Raw genomic sequence first — 14,549 nt, forward strand, 5'->3', positions numbered from 1 at the left:
CCTCATGATCTTGACTCCCCAAGAAAAGCGATATCTAGTAAATGCCAAGAAAAGCAATACAGAGCGTCAAAGAAAGCAAATTTGTTGGAAAAATCTGGGTGCACACACGACACACACCTTCTATCCATTTCCCAAGCACATCATCTCCATTTTTCACTAAGAGTATCGATTCTTTTCCCCACATTCTGCATCTCCTAGGAAGCTTGGACACATACACGTGCAACTAACCTCATCAATGGAAACCCTCTAAGTACATATATAGATGGGGGGACCATGGTAGGTGTGGAAGCCAACCTTATCTCCTGTATAACAATTGGCCATGGAAGCACCTCCAAAGCGCTTTGAAGAATATAAGCTCACCCTCAACTCTAATTTAACATAAACACAACCTCACCCTAGTCAACATATTAGCCATATATAAATCCAATCTCTAAGCATCAAGCTATGAGATCTTGGATTAATATCATGTTGTGCATGGTCCAGAGACTATTATCTAGATACCCATGAAACATCATTAAATGGTAGTCTTGGCAATAATTTAGCCAGTCAAAAGGTGCACCTAATTTAAAGGGCCCACCAAGCCCCTTCCACAACAATAGAAGGAGGCCTTTCATGAAGATGCATGCAGAACTTCTACTTCTATATCCTATCGTCGCGCATGGTTTGGGCACCATCTACCCATGCAAAATCATTGATAATAGTGGTCATTGGGTGATAACCCCATTGATCAAAAGGCGTGGGTTGCTTCTACCAAAATCATTCATGATAGTGGTCGTGTGGTGATAGCTCCATTAATCAGAAGGCATGGGTTTCTTCTACCTACCAGGTGATTTTGAAGGGACCAAGCCACCTCCACAATAGAAGGAGGCCTACATGAAAGAAATCTACTTCACATCTACCTCTTTATGCCACCCTGACTACCCCAAGGCTACCCAAAGATTATCATCAATTTGCCATACCTCTAAGTCACATATCACTTTAGAGTCTACCACTTATCCTGGCATGCCAATTTCACGTTATATCTTGGACCATCTACACCTCTTCAACTTGGGAGCTAGCTTCACCACTAACCTGGGTGATGTGGTCATCTTTAGGAAGGGAGGGAGGGGGACATAGTTTCACCCAGGTTTCACTATAACACCACAAGGAGCTTTGCCGTCTTATTTGGTGGAAATAGCACATGTCATACCATATAAGGAGCTGTGCCATCTTATTTTTTTGAGTGATCTTTGCCAGCTTATTTGCTTGAGCGAGCACCTGTTTTTACAAGATAGCACTTTAGAGTATAAAGCAGCCTTATCACGAGCTTTAATGTCGAATTAGGGGAAGTCTAAAGTGACCTTACGACGATGAGCTTAATGCCAAACAGGGCACGTCTAAGAAACTTTTGTACATACTTACTTAGGACTCGTAATAGTGGTTGTACCATTTTTGATTTTTAACTAGCCTATATAAGTCACTTTCCGTAATAAGCATTAAACGTTCATTCCCTTGCAACCATAGAATACTTAAGTTTTAACTTCCCTATATAAGTCAACTTCAATAATGATCATTACACATTCATTCCCTTGTATATAATACTTACGATGTGTTCTCTTCTCTAATCTCGCTTGCTTGTGCGCTCTATTGAATCTTGCATGATTGATGGATGCTTGCTAGATAGGTTTGATTGTAGGTTTTTTCTTTCTTTCTTTTATTAGCTTCTTCCCCCCATTCTACCATTTGTGAGAGAAGACCACTCCAAAGGATATCCTCTTCTTGAATTAGAGTGAGGAAGAAGTGATTTTTCGCTCATGCATTTCATAATTTTGTTCTTAGCATTTCTAAATTCAAAGTGGAATAAACTAACCCAAAAACATAAGCCGCTTGTGCGTGAATTAGAGTGAGGAAGTTGTGAATTTTTTTGTTCATCCATTGCATAATTTTGTTCATTTCCATGGTGAAATTGGTAGCTTAGAGCATGTAAAATCAACAAAAAAACCAATAAACCACATGTAATCACTTTTATAGACACCATAAACGTGGATTCGAAATAATCCTTATAACCACCATCAAATCTTAAGAATCTCAAACACCTCAAAAAACCATGCCAAACCATCTCTCGGGTTGGGAGACGTAAGTCCATAGTCCCATGAAAAAAAACCATGAGTCAACACACATAAGCTTAGAGATGTGAGCCGCCGTGAGTCAACACGTGAGCTTAGAGACATGAGTTGTAAGCCTAGAGACATCCACTATGAGTCTAGAGGCATATAAGACATGAGTCATGAGCCAAGTCTAGAGTTGTGAGTCGTGAGTCTAGAGACGTAAGTCAATAGACATGAGTCTGAAGCTGCGAGTTAACAAACGCGAGTCTGGTCAACCTAATAGTATACCAGGCAATTCAAACAGTATGGTACTAATGTGATTCTAGGAAACCTAATATTATAACAATGAATTAAAAGTGTTTGGTAAAGCAGCTCTTGAAGACCTATAAAGACACACCTACCTTGTCATACGAATTACACAAATAATTCTTGTCCTTTATAATTATTGGGGTGTAAGTACTACATGAGCCAGAACCTGTGAGTCCATAAGCATGAGCCTAGAGGCTTGAGCCCACTAGTAAGGGCGATGAGAGGCCAACTCATTAGATGTTTGTGAGCTTGTTTCTTCAAAAACTGTGTGAGCACACAAAAATGAGTCTAGAGCGCGAGTCTAGAGATGCACATAGGTCGTCCAGAGACACGAGTCTAGAGATGCGTGTGTGTGTCCAAAGGCATGAGTCCCATAGAAATAAGCCTCATGATCTTGACCCCCCAAGAGAAGCGAGTATATGCCAAGAAAAGCAATACAGAGCGTCAAAGAAAGCAAATTTGTTGGAAAAATCTGAGTGCACACACAAGACACACACCTTCTATACATTTCCCAAGCACATCATCTCCATTTTTCACTGAGAGTATCAATTATCTTTCCCACATTCTGCATCTCCTAGGAAGCGTGGACACGTACGTACACGTGCAACTAACCTCATCAATGGAAACCCTCTAAGTACATATATAGATGGGGGGACCATGGTAGGTATGGGAGCCAACCTTATCTCTTGTATTACAATTGGCCATGTAAGTACCTCCAAAGCGCTTTAAAGAATATAACCTCACCCTCGACTCTATTTTAACATAAACACAACCTCACCCTAGTCCACATATTAGCCATATATAAATCCAATCTCTAAGCATCAAGTTATGAGATCTTGGATTAATATCATGTTGTGCATGGTCTAGAGACTATTATCTAGATACCCATGAAACATCATTAAATGGTAGTCTTGGCAATAATTTTGCCAATCAAAAGGTGCACCTAGTTTAAAGGGCCCACCAAGCCCCTTCCACAAAAATAGAAGGAGGCCTTTCATGAAGATGCATGCATAACTTCTACTTCTATATCCTATCGTCGCTCGTGCATGGTTTGGGCACCATCTACCCATGCAAAATCATTCATGATAGTGGTCATGGGGTGATAACCCCATTGATCAAAAGGCGTGGGTTGCTTCTACCAAAATCATTCATGATAGTGTACCTCTTTAGGCCACCTTGACTACCCCAAGGTACCCAAAGATTATCATCAATTTGCCATACATCTAGGTCACATATCACTTTAGAGTCTACCACTTATCCTGGCATGCCAATTTCACGTTATATCTTGGACCATCTACACCTCTTCAACTTGGGAGCTAGCTTCACCACTAACCTGGGTGATGTGGTCACCTTTAGGAAGGGAGGGAGGGGGATGTAGTTTCACCCACCTATCACACCTTAAGGAGCTTTGCCATCTTATTTGCTGGAGTTAGCACATGTCATACCATATAAGGAGCTGTGCCGTCTTATTTTTTTGAGTGATCTTTGCCAGTTTATTTGCTTGAGCGAGCACCTGTTTTTACAAGATAGCACTTTAGAATATAAAGGAGCCTTACCACACACGAGCATAATGTCAAATTAGGGGAAGTCTAAAGTGACCTTACGACGATGAGCTTAATGCCAAACAGGGCACGTCTAAGAAATTTGTGTTTAGGACTCGTAATAGTGGTTGTACCATTTTTAATTTTTAACTAGCCTATATAAGTGAATTTCCGTAATAAGCATTACACATTCATTCCCTTGCAACCATAGAATGCTTAAGTTTTAACTTCCCCATATAAGTCAACTTCAATAATGATCATTACACATTCATTCCCTTGTATATGATGTGAGCCTAAATCATTAGAACATAATGTGTAAGCCTATAGACATGAGTCTATAGGTATACATAAGCTTGAACCCGTGAGTATAAGCATGAGCCTAGAGGCTTGAGCCCACTAGTAAGTGTGATGAGAGGCCAGCTCATTAGATGTCTCTGAGCTTGTTTCTTCAAAAACTGTGTGAGCACACAAACATGAGTCTAGAGCGCGAGTCTAGAGATGCGCATAGGTCGTCCAGAGACATGAGTCTAGAGATGTGTGTGTGTGTCTAAAGGCGGGAGTCCCATAGAAATAAGCCTCATGATCTTGACTCCCCAAGAAAAGCGATATCTAGTAAATGCCAAGAAAAGCAATACAGAGCGTCAAAGAAAGCAAATTTGTTGGAAAAATCTGGGTGCACACACGACACACACCTTCTATCCATTTCCCAAGCACATCATCTCCATTTTTCACTAAGAGTATCGATTCTTTTCCCCACATTCTGCATCTCCTAGGAAGCTTGGACACATACACGTGCAACTAACCTCATCAATGGAAACCCTCTAAGTACATATATAGATGGGGGGACCATGGTAGGTGTGGAAGCCAACCTTATCTCCTGTATAACAATTGGCCATGGAAGCACCTCCAAAGCGCTTTGAAGAATATAAGCTCACCCTCAACTCTAATTTAACATAAACACAACCTCACCCTAGTCAACATATTAGCCATATATAAATCCAATCTCTAAGCATCAAGCTATGAGATCTTGGATTAATATCATGTTGTGCATGGTCCAGAGACTATTATCTAGATACCCATGAAACATCATTAAATGGTAGTCTTGGCAATAATTTAGCCAGTCAAAAGGTGCACCTAATTTAAAGGGCCCACCAAGCCCCTTCCACAACAATAGAAGGAGGCCTTTCATGAAGATGCATGCAGAACTTCTACTTCTATATCCTATCGTCGCGCATGGTTTGGGCACCATCTACCCATGCAAAATCATTGATAATAGTGGTCATTGGGTGATAACCCCATTGATCAAAAGGCGTGGGTTGCTTCTACCAAAATCATTCATGATAGTGGTCGTGTGGTGATAGCTCCATTAATCAGAAGGCATGGGTTTCTTCTACCTACCAGGTGATTTTGAAGGGACCAAGCCACCTCCACAATAGAAGGAGGCCTACATGAAAGAAATCTACTTCACATCTACCTCTTTATGCCACCCTGACTACCCCAAGGCTACCCAAAGATTATCATCAATTTGCCATACCTCTAAGTCACATATCACTTTAGAGTCTACCACTTATCCTGGCATGCCAATTTCACGTTATATCTTGGACCATCTACACCTCTTCAACTTGGGAGCTAGCTTCACCACTAACCTGGGTGATGTGGTCATCTTTAGGAAGGGAGGGAGGGGGACATAGTTTCACCCAGGTTTCACTATAACACCACAAGGAGCTTTGCCGTCTTATTTGGTGGAAATAGCACATGTCATACCATATAAGGAGCTGTGCCATCTTATTTTTTTGAGTGATCTTTGCCAGCTTATTTGCTTGAGCGAGCACCTGTTTTTACAAGATAGCACTTTAGAGTATAAAGCAGCCTTATCACGAGCTTTAATGTCGAATTAGGGGAAGTCTAAAGTGACCTTACGACGATGAGCTTAATGCCAAACAGGGCACGTCTAAGAAACTTTTGTACATACTTACTTAGGACTCGTAATAGTGGTTGTACCATTTTTGATTTTTAACTAGCCTATATAAGTCACTTTCCGTAATAAGCATTAAACGTTCATTCCCTTGCAACCATAGAATACTTAAGTTTTAACTTCCCTATATAAGTCAACTTCAATAATGATCATTACACATTCATTCCCTTGTATATAATACTTACGATGTGTTCTCTTCTCTAATCTCGCTTGCTTGTGCGCTCTATTGAATCTTGCATGATTGATGGATGCTTGCTAGATAGGTTTGATTGTAGGTTTTTTCTTTCTTTCTTTTATTAGCTTCTTCCCCCCATTCTACCATTTGTGAGAGAAGACCACTCCAAAGGATATCCTCTTCTTGAATTAGAGTGAGGAAGAAGTGATTTTTCGCTCATGCATTTCATAATTTTGTTCTTAGCATTTCTAAATTCAAAGTGGAATAAACTAACCCAAAAACATAAGCCGCTTGTGCGTGAATTAGAGTGAGGAAGTTGTGAATTTTTTTGTTCATCCATTGCATAATTTTGTTCATTTCCATGGTGAAATTGGTAGCTTAGAGCATGTAAAATCAACAAAAAAACCAATAAACCACATGTAATCACTTTTATAGACACCATAAACGTGGATTCGAAATAATCCTTATAACCACCATCAAATCTTAAGAATCTCAAACACCTCAAAAAACCATGCCAAACCATCTCTCGGGTTGGGAGGCGTAAGTCCATAGTCCCATGAAAAAAAACCATGAGTCAACACACATAAGCTTAGAGATGTGAGCCGCCGTGAGTCAACACGTGAGCTTAGAGACATGAGTTGTAAGCCTAGAGACATCCACTATGAGTCTAGAGGCATATAAGACATGAGTCATGAGCCAAGTCTAGAGTTGTGAGTCGTGAGTCTAGAGACGTAAGTCAATAGACATGAGTCTGAAGCTGCGAGTTAACAAACGCGAGTCTGGTCAACCTAATAGTATACCAGGCAATTCAAACAGTATGGTACTAATGTGATTCTAGGAAACCTAATATTATAACAATGAATTAAAAGTGTTTGGTAAAGCAGCTCTTGAAGACCTATAAAGACACACCTACCTTGTCATACGAATTACACAAATAATTCTTGTCCTTTATAATTATTGGGGTGTAAGTACTACATGAGCCAGAACCTGTGAGTCCATAAGCATGAGCCTAGAGGCTTGAGCCCACTAGTAAGGGCGATGAGAGGCCAACTCATTAGATGTTTGTGAGCTTGTTTCTTCAAAAACTGTGTGAGCACACAAAAATGAGTCTAGAGCGCGAGTCTAGAGATGCACATAGGTCGTCCAGAGACACGAGTCTAGAGATGCGTGTGTGTGTCCAAAGGCATGAGTCCCATAGAAATAAGCCTCATGATCTTGACCCCCCAAGAGAAGCGAGTATATGCCAAGAAAAGCAATACAGAGCGTCAAAGAAAGCAAATTTGTTGGAAAAATCTGAGTGCACACACAAGACACACACCTTCTATACATTTCCCAAGCACATCATCTCCATTTTTCACTGAGAGTATCAATTATCTTTCCCACATTCTGCATCTCCTAGGAAGCGTGGACACGTACGTACACGTGCAACTAACCTCATCAATGGAAACCCTCTAAGTACATATATAGATGGGGGGACCATGGTAGGTATGGGAGCCAACCTTATCTCTTGTATTACAATTGGCCATGTAAGTACCTCCAAAGCGCTTTAAAGAATATAACCTCACCCTCGACTCTATTTTAACATAAACACAACCTCACCCTAGTCCACATATTAGCCATATATAAATCCAATCTCTAAGCATCAAGTTATGAGATCTTGGATTAATATCATGTTGTGCATGGTCTAGAGACTATTATCTAGATACCCATGAAACATCATTAAATGGTAGTCTTGGCAATAATTTTGCCAATCAAAAGGTGCACCTAGTTTAAAGGGCCCACCAAGCCCCTTCCACAAAAATAGAAGGAGGCCTTTCATGAAGATGCATGCATAACTTCTACTTCTATATCCTATCGTCGCTCGTGCATGGTTTGGGCACCATCTACCCATGCAAAATCATTCATGATAGTGGTCATGGGGTGATAACCCCATTGATCAAAAGGCGTGGGTTGCTTCTACCAAAATCATTCATGATAGTGTACCTCTTTAGGCCACCTTGACTACCCCAAGGTACCCAAAGATTATCATCAATTTGCCATACATCTAGGTCACATATCACTTTAGAGTCTACCACTTATCCTGGCATGCCAATTTCACGTTATATCTTGGACCATCTACACCTCTTCAACTTGGGAGCTAGCTTCACCACTAACCTGGGTGATGTGGTCACCTTTAGGAAGGGAGGGAGGGGGACGTAGTTTCACCCACCTATCACACCTTAAGGAGCTTTGCCATCTTATTTGCTGGAGTTAGCACATGTCATACCATATAAGGAGCTGTGCCGTCTTATTTTTTTGAGTGATCTTTGCCAGTTTATTTGCTTGAGCGAGCACCTGTTTTTACAAGATAGCACTTTAGAATATAAAGGAGCCTTACCACACACGAGCATAATGTCAAATTAGGGGAAGTCTAAAGTGACCTTACGACGATGAGCTTAATGCCAAACAGGGCACGTCTAAGAAATTTGTGTTTAGGACTCGTAATAGTGGTTGTACCATTTTTAATTTTTAACTAGCCTATATAAGTGAATTTCCGTAATAAGCATTACACATTCATTCCCTTGCAACCATAGAATGCTTAAGTTTTAACTTCCCCATATAAGTCAACTTCAATAATGATCATTACACATTCATTCCCTTGTATATGATGTGAGCCTAAATCATTAGAACATAATGTGTAAGCCTATAGACATGAGTCTATAGGTATACATAAGCTTGAACCCGTGAGTATAAGCATGAGCCTAGAGGCTTGAGCCCACTAGTAAGTGTGATGAGAGGCCAGCACATTAGATGTCTCTGAGCTTGTTTCTTCAAAAACTGTGTGAGCACACAAACATGAGTCTAGAGCGCGAGTCTAGAGATGCGCATAGGTCGTCCAGAGACATGAGTCTAGAGATGTGTGTGTGTGTCTAAAGGCGGGAGTCCCATAGAAATAAGCCTCATGATCTTGACTCCCCAAGAAAAGCGATATCTAGTAAATGCCAAGAAAAGCAATACAGAGCGTCAAAGAAAGCAAATTTGTTGGAAAAATCTGGGTGCACACACGACACACCCCTTCTATCCATTTCCCAAGCACATCATCTCCATTTTTCACTAAGAGTATCGATTCTTTTCCCCACATTCTGCATCTCCTAGGAAGCTTGGACACATACACGTGCAACTAACCTCATCAATGGAAACCCTCTAAGTACATATATAGATGGGGGGACCATGGTAGGTGTGGAAGCCAACCTTATCTCCTGTATAACAATTGGCCATGGAAGCACCTCCAAAGCGCTTTGAAGAATATAAGCTCACCCTCAACTCTAATTTAACATAAACACAACCTCACCCTAGTCAACATATTAGCCATATATAAATCCAATCTCTAAGCATCAAGCTATGAGATCTTGGATTAATATCATGTTGTGCATGGTCCAGAGACTATTATCTAGATACCCATGAAACATCATTAAATGGTAGTCTTGGCAATAATTTAGCCAGTCAAAAGGTGCACCTAATTTAAAGGGCCCACCAAGCCCCTTCCACAACAATAGAAGGAGGCCTTTCATGAAGATGCATGCAGAACTTCTACTTCTATATCCTATCGTCGCGCATGGTTTGGGCACCATCTACCCATGCAAAATCATTGATAATAGTGGTCATTGGGTGATAACCCCATTGATCAAAAGGCGTGGGTTGCTTCTACCAAAATCATTCATGATAGTGGTCGTGTGGTGATAGCTCCATTAATCAGAAGGCATGGGTTTCTTCTACCTACCAGGTGATTTTGAAGGGACCAAGCCACCTCCACAATAGAAGGAGGCCTACATGAAAGAAATCTACTTCACATCTACCTCTTTATGCCACCCTGACTACCCCAAGGCTACCCAAAGATTATCATCAATTTGCCATACCTCTAAGTCACATATCACTTTAGAGTCTACCACTTATCCTGGCATGCCAATTTCACGTTATATCTTGGACCATCTACACCTCTTCAACTTGGGAGCTAGCTTCACCACTAACCTGGGTGATGTGGTCATCTTTAGGAAGGGAGGGAGGGGGACATAGTTTCACCCAGGTTTCACTATAACACCACAAGGAGCTTTGCCGTCTTATTTGGTGGAAATAGCACATGTCATACCATATAAGGAGCTGTGCCATCTTATTTTTTTGAGTGATCTTTGCCAGCTTATTTGCTTGAGCGAGCACCTGTTTTTACAAGATAGCACTTTAGAGTATAAAGCAGCCTTATCACGAGCTTTAATGTCGAATTAGGGGAAGTCTAAAGTGACCTTACGACGATGAGCTTAATGCCAAACAGGGCACGTCTAAGAAACTTTTGTACATACTTACTTAGGACTCGTAATAGTGGTTGTACCATTTTTGATTTTTAACTAGCCTATATAAGTCACTTTCCGTAATAAGCATTAAACGTTCATTCCCTTGCAACCATAGAATACTTAAGTTTTAACTTCCCTATATAAGTCAACTTCAATAATGATCATTACACATTCATTCCCTTGTATATAATACTTACGATGTGTTCTCTTCTCTAATCTCGCTTGCTTGTGCGCTCTATTGAATCTTGCATGATTGATGGATGCTTGCTAGATAGGTTTGATTGTAGGTTTTTTCTTTCTTTCTTTTATTAGCTTCTTCCCCCCATTCTACCATTTGTGAGAGAAGACCACTCCAAAGGATATCCTCTTCTTGAATTAGAGTGAGGAAGAAGTGATTTTTCGTTCATGCATTTCATAATTTTGTTCTTAGCATTTCTAAATTCAAAGTGGAATAAACTAACCCAAAAACATAAGCCGCTTGTGCGTGAATTAGAGTGAGGAAGTTGTGAATTTTTTTGTTCATCCATTGCATAATTTTGTTCATTTCCATGGTGAAATTGGTAGCTTAGAGCATGTAAAATCAACAAAAAAACCAATAAACCACATGTAATCACTTTTATAGACACCATAAACGTGGATTCGAAATAATCCTTATAACCACCATCAAATCTTAAGAATCTCAAACACCTCAAAAAACCATGCCAAACCATCTCTCGGGTTGGGAGGCGTAAGTCCATAGTCCCATGAAAAAAAACCATGAGTCAACACACATAAGCTTAGAGATGTGAGCCGCCGTGAGTCAACACGTGAGCTTAGAGACATGAGTTGTAAGCCTAGAGACATCCACTATGAGTCTAGAGGCATATAAGACATGAGTCATGAGCCAAGTCTAGAGTTGTGAGTCGTGAGTCTAGAGACGTAAGTCAATAGACATGAGTCTGAAGCTGCGAGTTAACAAACGCGAGTCTGGTCAACCTAATAGTATACCAGGCAATTCAAACAGTATGGTACTAATGTGATTCTAGGAAACCTAATATTATAACAATGAATTAAAAGTGTTTGGTAAAGCAGCTCTTGAAGACCTATAAAGACACACCTACCTTGTCATACGAATTACACAAATAATTCTTGTCCTTTATAATTATTGGGGTGTAAGTACTACATGAGCCAGAACCTGTGAGTCCATAAGCATGAGCCTAGAGGCTTGAGCCCACTAGTAAGGGCGATGAGAGGCCAACTCATTAGATGTTTGTGAGCTTGTTTCTTCAAAAACTGTGTGAGCACACAAAAATGAGTCTAGAGCGCGAGTCTAGAGATGCACATAGGTCGTCCAGAGACATGAGTCTAGAGATGCGTGTGTGTGTCCAAAGGCATGAGTCCCATAGAAATAAGCCTCATGATCTTGACCCCCCAAGAGAAGCGAGTATATGCCAAGAAAAGCAATACAGAGCGTCAAAGAAAGCAAATTTGTTGGAAAAATCTGAGTGCACACACAAGACACACACCTTCTATACATTTCCCAAGCACATCATCTCCATTTTTCACTGAGAGTATCAATTATCTTTCCCACATTCTGCATCTCCTAGGAAGCGTGGACACGTACGTACACGTGCAACTAACCTCATCAATGGAAACCCTCTAAGTACATATATAGATGGGGGGACCATGGTAGGTATGGGAGCCAACCTTATCTCTTGTATTACAATTGGCCATGTAAGTACCTCCAAAGCGCTTTAAAGAATATAACCTCACCCTCGACTCTATTTTAACATAAACACAACCTCACCCTAGTCCACATATTAGCCATATATAAATCCAATCTCTAAGCATCAAGTTATGAGATCTTGGATTAATATCATGTTGTGCATGGTCTAGAGACTATTATCTAGATACCCATGAAACATCATTAAATGGTAGTCTTGGCAATAATTTTGCCAATCAAAAGGTGCACCTAGTTTAAAGGGCCCACCAAGCCCCTTCCACAAAAATAGAAGGAGGCCTTTCATGAAGATGCATGCATAACTTCTACTTCTATATCCTATCGTCGCTCGTGCATGGTTTGGGCACCATCTACCCATGCAAAATCATTCATGATAGTGGTCATGGGGTGATAACCCCATTGATCAAAAGGCGTGGGTTGCTTCTACCAAAATCATTCATGATAGTGTACCTCTTTAGGCCACCTTGACTACCCCAAGGTACCCAAAGATTATCATCAATTTGCCATACATCTAGGTCACATATCACTTTAGAGTCTACCACTTATCCTGGCATGCCAATTTCACGTTATATCTTGGACCATCTACACCTCTTCAACTTGGGAGCTAGCTTCACCACTAACCTGGGTGATGTGGTCACCTTTAGGAAGGGAGGGAGGGGGACGTAGTTTCACCCACCTATCACACCTTAAGGAGCTTTGCCATCTTATTTGCTGGAGTTAGCACATGTCATACCATATAAGGAGCTGTGCCGTCTTATTTTTTTGAGTGATCTTTGCCAGTTTATTTGCTTGAGCGAGCACCTGTTTTTACAAGATAGCACTTTAGAATATAAAGGAGCCTTACCACACACGAGCATAATGTCAAATTAGGGGAAGTCTAAAGTGACCTTACGACGATGAGCTTAATGCCAAACAGGGCACGTCTAAGAAATTTGTGTTTAGGACTCGTAATAGTGGTTGTACCATTTTTAATATTTAACTAGCCTATATAAGTGAATTTCCGTAATAAGCATTACACATTCATTCCCTTGCAACCATAGAATGCTTAAGTTTTAACTTCCCCATATAAGTCAACTTCAATAATGATCATTACACATTCATTCCCTTGTATATGATGTGAGCCTAAATCATTAGAACATAATGTGTAAGCCTATAGACATGAGTCTATAGGTATACATAAGCTTGAACCCGTGAGTATAAGCATGAGCCTAGAGGCTTGAGCCCACTAGTAAGTGTGATGAGAGGCCAGCTCATTAGATGTCTCTGAGCTTGTTTCTTCAAAAACTGTGTGAGCACACAAACATGAGTCTAGAGCGCGAGTCTAGAGATGCGCATAGGTCGTCCAGAGACATGAGTCTAGAGATGTGTGTGTGTGTCTAAAGGCGGGAGTCCCATAGAAATAAGCCTCATGATCTTGACTCCCCAAGAAAAGCGATATCTAGTAAATGCCAAGAAAAGCAATACAGAGCGTCAAAGAAAGCAAATTTGTTGGAAAAATCTGGGTGCACACACGACACACCCCTTCTATCCATTTCCCAAGCACATCATCTCCATTTTTCACTAAGAGTATCGATTCTTTTCCCCACATTCTGCATCTCCTAGGAAGCTTGGACACATACACGTGCAACTAACCTCATCAATGGAAACCCTCTAAGTACATATATAGATGGGGGGACCATGGTAGGTGTGGAAGCCAACCTTATCTCCTGTATAACAATTGGCCATGGAAGCACCTCCAAAGCGCTTTGAAGAATATAAGCTCACCCTCAACTCTAATTTAACATAAACACAACCTCACCCTAGTCAACATATTAGCCATATATAAATCCAATCTCTAAGCATCAAGCTATGAGATCTTGGATTAATATCATGTTGTGCATGGTCCAGAGACTATTATCTAGATACCCATGAAACATCATTAAATGGTAGTCTTGGCAATAATTTAGCCAGTCAAAAGGTGCACCTAATTTAAAGGGCCCACCAAGCCCCTTCCACAACAATAGAAGGAGGCCTTTCATGAAGATGCATGCAGAACTTCTACTTCTATATCCTATCGTCGCGCATGGTTTGGGCACCATCTACCCATGCAAAATCATTGATAATAGTGGTCATTGGGTGATAACCCCATTGATCAAAAGGCGTGGGTTGCTTCTACCAAAATCATTCATGATAGTGGTCGTGTGGTGATAGCTCCATTAATCAGAAGGCATGGGTTTCTTCTACCTACCAGGTGATTTTGAAGGGACCAAGCCACCTCCACAATAGAAGGAGGCCTACATGAAAGAAATCTACTTCACATCTACCTCTTTATGCCACCCTGACTACCCCAAGGCTACCCAAAGATTATCATCAATTTGCCATACCTCTAAGTCACATATCACTTTAGAGTCTACCACTTATCCTGGCATGCCAATTTC

Source organism: Cibotium barometz, chromosome 30, assembly GCF_041138505.1.
Source record: "Cibotium barometz isolate CiBa-2024 chromosome 30, ASM4113850v1, whole genome shotgun sequence".
Taxonomy (NCBI): Eukaryota; Viridiplantae; Streptophyta; class Polypodiopsida; order Cyatheales; family Cibotiaceae; genus Cibotium; species Cibotium barometz.